Raw genomic sequence first — 6,000 nt, 5'->3', positions numbered from 1 at the left:
GGCCATGCTCTCTGCCCCCCCCCCCACCCCCTCCCACCGGCTTTCCCCAAACTTCTCGACCCAGCTCAACTCCGAGTTAGGCCTCCTTCCCAGAAGGTTTCAGCAACCCCCCACCCCCAACCCCGGACTCCCGGTTTGGGGAGAAAATTCTCATTTTTAACCCCATGATGATCCCACAAGGAAGAGACACGAGAGGTTAAAATAAAAACCCGGGGGCGGGCTGGGACCTTCGCACAGCTGCCCACGTCCGCGAAAGTCACTGCTAGGCGCGCGCCGGGTGGCCTGGTGCCCCGCGGTGCCCGGGGCAGGAGCCGGGGGAGAGGAGAAAGGACCTCGTCGTCCGCCTTGGCCGGCGGCACTTCTGGCCCGCGGCCGCTCCAGGACCACCCAGGACCCCGGGCGCCCAGGGAGCAATCTGGAAGGATCTTAGAACAACAAGGGTAGAGTGCGGCTCGCCGCCCCCCCCCCCCGCCCCGCCCCACCCCACCGCACCGCCCGGGCTGACTACGCGGCAGACCCGTCCTCTCCCGAAAGCTCGGAGCCGCGGCAGAGGGCGGACGGCAAGATTCAAACCCGCCTATGAGCCGTGGGAGGCGCGGGTGGGTGGTGGCTGCAAGGGCAGGACGCGTTTTAAGGCACGAACCGCCTCTTTGGTTCCTCCCGACCACTGGGTTTATTTTGCTTTTGCAGGGGAAGCAGATGTTGACCTCTCTCCGTCTTTGCTCGGCCCAGACTCGGCGAAGTGATGCCCCAACCATTTGCTTCCCTGCGCCACCCCCCACCGGTGCGCTATCCCGGGAGTCAGCCTCCCAGGCCTTTAAACCTTCTGGAATGTCACACATGGAAACCTTTAGCAAATGTTTGTTAATGATCATAACAAAGGCATCATTCAAATTAGGCAGGTAATTACTACCAGAAGGACAACTGGGTGCTTGCTCACTTGCTCATGCGTTCTCCATGCTTCAAACTCGCGAGGAGTTACGACCCGAAGACACTCCCGCCCAGCCTGCTTTTCGGGCTCCTTGAAGCATCTCTGAAATGAACTGTGAAGTTACCATTTGTGGGCGGGGAGCCCTGTGTTCAGGAGACCCCGACGCGACCGGGCGGGCCCTTTCGCAGAGCCTAACGGGCCTTCCCGGGCAGCCTCCCTACTTTGTCTCCTATTCATTTGGGTAGTCGCTATAAAAACTTCGACTTCACTTGTTTTTATTAATGAGATGAAAGCCAGCACCCGCCTTGTCCATTATTCCGCACTCTGATTTTTTGGGGGTCGTGCGTCCCGGTTCATTATCTACAAACATTACGGTATCCTGTTAGCATTCCGAACAAGGGGCCGTTCATATATTTGCCTTCAATGATTTCCTGAAGGAACATGTGGAAGTAATAGTGTGCAGTGCAGTCGCCCGAACTGAAGATGCACGAGAGGCGGGCGCGCAGAAGAGCTGGGGGAATGGGGCCCCTAGCCCAGCCCCAGGCGTCTTCCCGAGCCTGACACCCCAGGACCCCGTCCCAGTTAAGCGCGAGATCCCTCGGAGCCCTTTTCGGTGACCCTTTCCTGCCGGCTGTTCCCTGTCCACCTTCCCGATGAAGGAGGTGATGCCTGTCCGACGTTCCAGGCTCAAGCTGGCCGCCCTAGCCGCTCCGAGAGTGTAGGTGGAGTGGGGGTGGGGATAAAAAACGACCCCCTCAATCCTACGGGAGGATTCAAAATTAGAGAAGGCGGGGAAGGTGAGCGCGCTCCCCTCCCCCCTCCGTCACTTGGAAGCCCCACTCGGCCCGGTCTGGTTCCTGGAGCGTCAGCGCCCCCTTTCCTTCGCGAGCAGAATCGTTCTCTCCCAGTACCTTCTCTTGCCTCGCGCCTTGGGCACAGGATTTGAGGCCCCGCTCAACCCCAGGGCGGCAGTAAGGGCAGCCCAAAGCGGCAGGAGGGAACCCGCGGAGGTGAACCTTCCCTGAACGCGGAGGTGGCAGGTTTTTTGCAAGTGATTCCTCGAACCGCCAAGCCCGAGCCTTTTTGTGTGCGTGATAGAAGCCAGGGCAACCTCGCCTAGATAACCCCCAAAACAAAGGCACGACAAGATAAGTGCTTCCGCGGGAGTAAAGGTCGTTCTGTCGGAGAAAGTTCCAAACCTACGCAGACCCTCGATTCTTTGTACCTTCTTTCAAACCCGTTTTCAAAGCAAAGCAAAACAAAAACAAAGACCATCATCTTCATATTGGACTCCACAGTTTGCCTGCATCCCATTTAAGGACTGGCAGCTACCCGGGATTTGCCCTAAAAGACCCCAGGTTCTAAGGACGCCACCGCTGGGAGACCTCTCTCGACAGCCCCCCTATGCAGTTGGGCTAGGAATTTCTACAGAAGGCACATTCTCCATTCCAGATGTATACTCTTTCTGGGCATTAACTGCAATTTCACGAGTTCTTTTTTTCTCTTTCAAAGAGAATGCAAAGCAGTATAGCAACATAGGAAAATATCCCCCTAAGTCAGGAGGCAAACTCATTCTGGAATTGATGGGCAGTTTGTATTTTCACGAACCTCTTTCCCGGCAGAACATCAACACCTCCCCCTTCCACCACCCCCACCCCATCTGGTCTGCCTCTCTCCGCCCCCCAGTTGTTGTCGAAGTCTGGGGGTTGGGGCTGGACCCCCTGATTGCGTAAGAGCAAAAGAGAGAAGGCGCAATCTGGCTGCGTGGAGAGTCAGAGCGCACGGAGTTCGAGAGAAACTTTTATTTTGAAGAGGCCAAAGAAGGGGGGGGGGGGTGCTTCATTTCCTGACAGCTATTTACTTAGAGCAAATGATTAGTTTTAGAAGGATGGACTATAACATTGAATCAATTACAAAACGCGGTTTTTGAGCCCATTACAGTTGGAGCTAGAGGGAGAAAAACAGGAGGGGACTACGGGAGAGGACGGCAAGCCGTGGACATACTTTTTACTCCATATGTAGGATTTTCATTACGCATTGACATAGGAGGAGAAGGTAAGAAAGGAGAAAAAAAAAATTATTTTTGTTTCTAGGAGAAGTACTTGATCAGGCCCTTTGGGCTAGCAGTGAAGTAACTTCACTCAAACTTTAGGCGATGAGGAAAAAAAAAAATGGAGTTGAATTCCAACTGTGTGTCCAGAGTCATTTATTTTGAATAAATTTACTTGGAGGAAAGATAACCATAGAGTTCGAAAGTCTAGGGATTAAAAAAAAAACAAAACACATTTTCCAGACCTATTTTTAAAAAGCAGTGTTTTTCTAACAACTCTACAGTCTCCCAAAGAAATTGTTATGCTTACATTTTTGAGGTTTCTTTTGGGGCTGGGGGGTGGTATCCGTGTATACCGGGACGAGCACCAAGTAATGCTGGGAGTGGGGGCAGAGGTGTTTGCCCTCTTCTTGGCAGTAGGTCCTGGAAGGCGACAGGTTTTTAATGAGTATTTTCATTCCTCGCCCGCGGTTTGGCGGGACAGCGCTGCAGCGGGTGGTGTGGAGCGCGGCAGGAGGACTGGGGGAGGTGGGGGGAGAAGAGCGTCGAGTGGGGCGCGTAAGGGGTTGCGAGGAGGGGAGGCGTGAAGGGCTCCGCAGGAGAGGGCCGGACCTTGGGTGGCAGCCGGGGGCACATGGCGCCGGCCGAGGGCGCGTAATTGCTGGACGGCGCAGCGCCGGGTGCGAGCCGGGGCCAGACTCAGCACAACCGTGGCGGCTGCGAGAGGAGTAGAGGGGGCGCGGACGTGGGCGAGGGTTTGGGAGACTCCCCAGCTGTTTGCAGGATCGGTGAAGTGAGAAGGAGAGAGGGCGCCAGCCCCGCAGTGCTCTGGCGTTGCGCGCCCTAGCGCGGGGGCGAAGGCGGCGCGGGCGGGCGGGCGGGCGGGCAGACGGTCTGGAGTAATGACAAACACATTTGGCCCCGAGTGAAGAAGTCGTCGTCGCCTCGCATTCCAGCAAGTGGGATTTGAGGAATTTAGAACTGCGCTCCAAGGGGCCCTCCTTGTGCGCTGTGGTCCCCACCCCCACTCGTCTCTGCGCGCCCCCTTTCCTCGGTGGAATCATTTTTGCAAAGCCCGGGGCTCTGCTGCTGCCCAGTCCCAGCCACAGGAAGGAAAAAAGGAAGATTGCCAGAGAAGTGCAGAACTTCTGGGGAAGTTAGGGACGACTTGGAAGGGAGAGATTTGGTTCCCAGGTAAGAGAAAGATCGTACGGGAACCGCCCTCGCCACCTCTCTCCAGGCACCTGAGCTCTGGACCCCCCTCGCGGGTCCCTTGCCTCGCGGGGATGCGTGGCACTCGCCGCCTGCACTCGCCCTGCGCTGCTTCATCCTCTCCAGTGCCTGTGTCTATTCCAGTCCTTGCGCCGGCCTCCTTGCCAGCCTCGGAGCCGGCTCCTCGCGCCCCTCCCTCCTCCTCCGTCTGTCCCCTTGGAAATCGGCTTTTACTTGTGAGACTAACTTCCCCCGGCAGCGCCGGGGGAACGGGCGGCATACATTTAGCTCGGAAACAACTGGGATCAGCGGTTCTGTTCGAAAAGGGTCGCAGCCAGCTCAGAGCAAGAGGGACCCGAGCACGGCTGCCCTAGGGGCGAGAAACCGGGTTGCCTGGCCAGGTGTGCGGGAGCTGCCAGTGCTCTGGCCAGGCGTCTCCGACGGGAAGCAGTGCTGGGCTGCCTGAATGTCGGCTGTGCGTCTTTCCAGCAGCCGGAGCGCCCGTCCCTCTCTTTGCTTCCTTAGCCCTGCTAAGACCTCGGGATTTCGGGAGGCTTGCCTGGAAGAACGTGCCACTCACTCCATCTCTCAGGGTGAGAGGCAAATCCGGGCTGGAGAGGGAGCGTGGATTGCCTTTATCAGGTCCGGACTGCCCAGAGCCCGGCCCAGCTGCCTGGAAAAGCCCTGGGCTGTGCCGTGTGGGAAATGGCTTTTTGGCTCCGCCGCCGAATTGCTCAACGTTTTGGACCGACTCGTCTCGCCGCAGTCGCTCCCAACCAGAACTAGGCAGCTTTTTAGAGCAGAGTGACATCGGGCAAACGGGGGAGACAATCGGCCGCACCGCTCTAGGGACTAACACCCCCCGGAGCCCAGCGGGCGTCTGGGCAGCTGGAGGGGAGAGGTACTGCGGGTTTGCGCACTTCATCCGCAGTCGTGCTGGCTCGGGTTTTAACATCCCTCACCTTTACCCGCATCTGCCCCACTAGGATCCTAGCGCTGCGGCTTTGTGTCCCTTCCCTGTTGTTTTCCTTCGCTCTTGGTTTCCTTCTTGCCACAATCCCATGATAAAGGGGGCCCTTCCACTGCTCCCGGACAGGCTAGGGCCCGTCCATCGTCGCTTTGACACCCTGGCTAGTCCCTGCTTCAAGGCTCTTGCACAGTCTCGCGTTTGGTTTGACCCAAATGTAGCTTGGGTGAGTCCCCAGAGCGGGTACGGGGGTGGGAGTGGGGGGGCTGAGAGAGGAGGTAGAGGCGGGAGGCACCGGGAAGGAGCGGGGAGCTGACCCTCGGCCCCTGCGCCAGTCCTTAGGTGGACCGAGAGGGACTCGAAGCAGAACGCTGGCTCCCGGCCCCAGGTCTGCTTTCCTCCCGGGGCGCGGACTGGGGAGGGGAACAGGGGGAGGGGCATCGATCGGGCCGGGCTTTCCAGCTGCAAACGCGTCTGGCGCCGAGGCGGGCCCGTTTTGTGCCTCCTGGGGACCGGCCGTGGGCGGCGCGCAGCGCCTGGACGCGTCCTGCGGACGTGGTGGCCAGCGCCTTCCTGCAGACTCCAGCGGGTGGGACTCCGTCTGGCCTCCGGGGAGCTGCGACAGGGTTACATGTTGCTGATGGACGAGTGGCAATTCTGGGGGAAAAGCTAAAAGCTCGGTGACTGAAAGGTGGGGCTCTCAACGTCCCTTGAATCTGGCTTCAAGGGGCCCACGCACAGCATCAGTCGTCGGGGTGTGAGGGGGGAGGTCCCGCGCGGGATGCAAGCTCTGGGCAAATTGCTTTGCCCCATTGCGCTCTAGTCCAGGCTCTGCCGGTC

General features: G+C 58.4%; 1 protein-coding gene across 3 annotated transcripts in view; it reads left to right on the top strand.

Annotated features, from left to right (window-relative positions):
• The first annotated feature begins 263 nt into the window (after nucleotides 1-263).
• The window catches only part of PDGFRA (platelet derived growth factor receptor alpha), a 53,823-nt gene continuing 48,086 nt past the window's right edge, over nucleotides 264-6,000 (top strand). Inside the window, exon 1 of one of the 3 annotated variants that reach the window (XM_043572626.1) lies at nucleotides 264-2,986. The gene's annotated coding sequence lies outside the window, so the exon portion shown is untranslated. Of the gene's footprint in view, nucleotides 2,987-3,320; nucleotides 4,176-5,616; nucleotides 5,852-6,000 lie in introns of those variants that run through there. The other 2 variants (XM_043572628.1, XM_043572627.1) reach the window with 2 other exon arrangements.

This window comes from Prionailurus bengalensis, chromosome B1 (genome assembly GCF_016509475.1).
Source record: "Prionailurus bengalensis isolate Pbe53 chromosome B1, Fcat_Pben_1.1_paternal_pri, whole genome shotgun sequence".
NCBI lineage: Eukaryota > Metazoa > Chordata > Mammalia > Carnivora > Felidae > Prionailurus > Prionailurus bengalensis.
The sequence above is the reverse complement of the archived record's forward strand: the minus strand, read 5'-3'. Positions and strand labels throughout refer to the sequence as shown.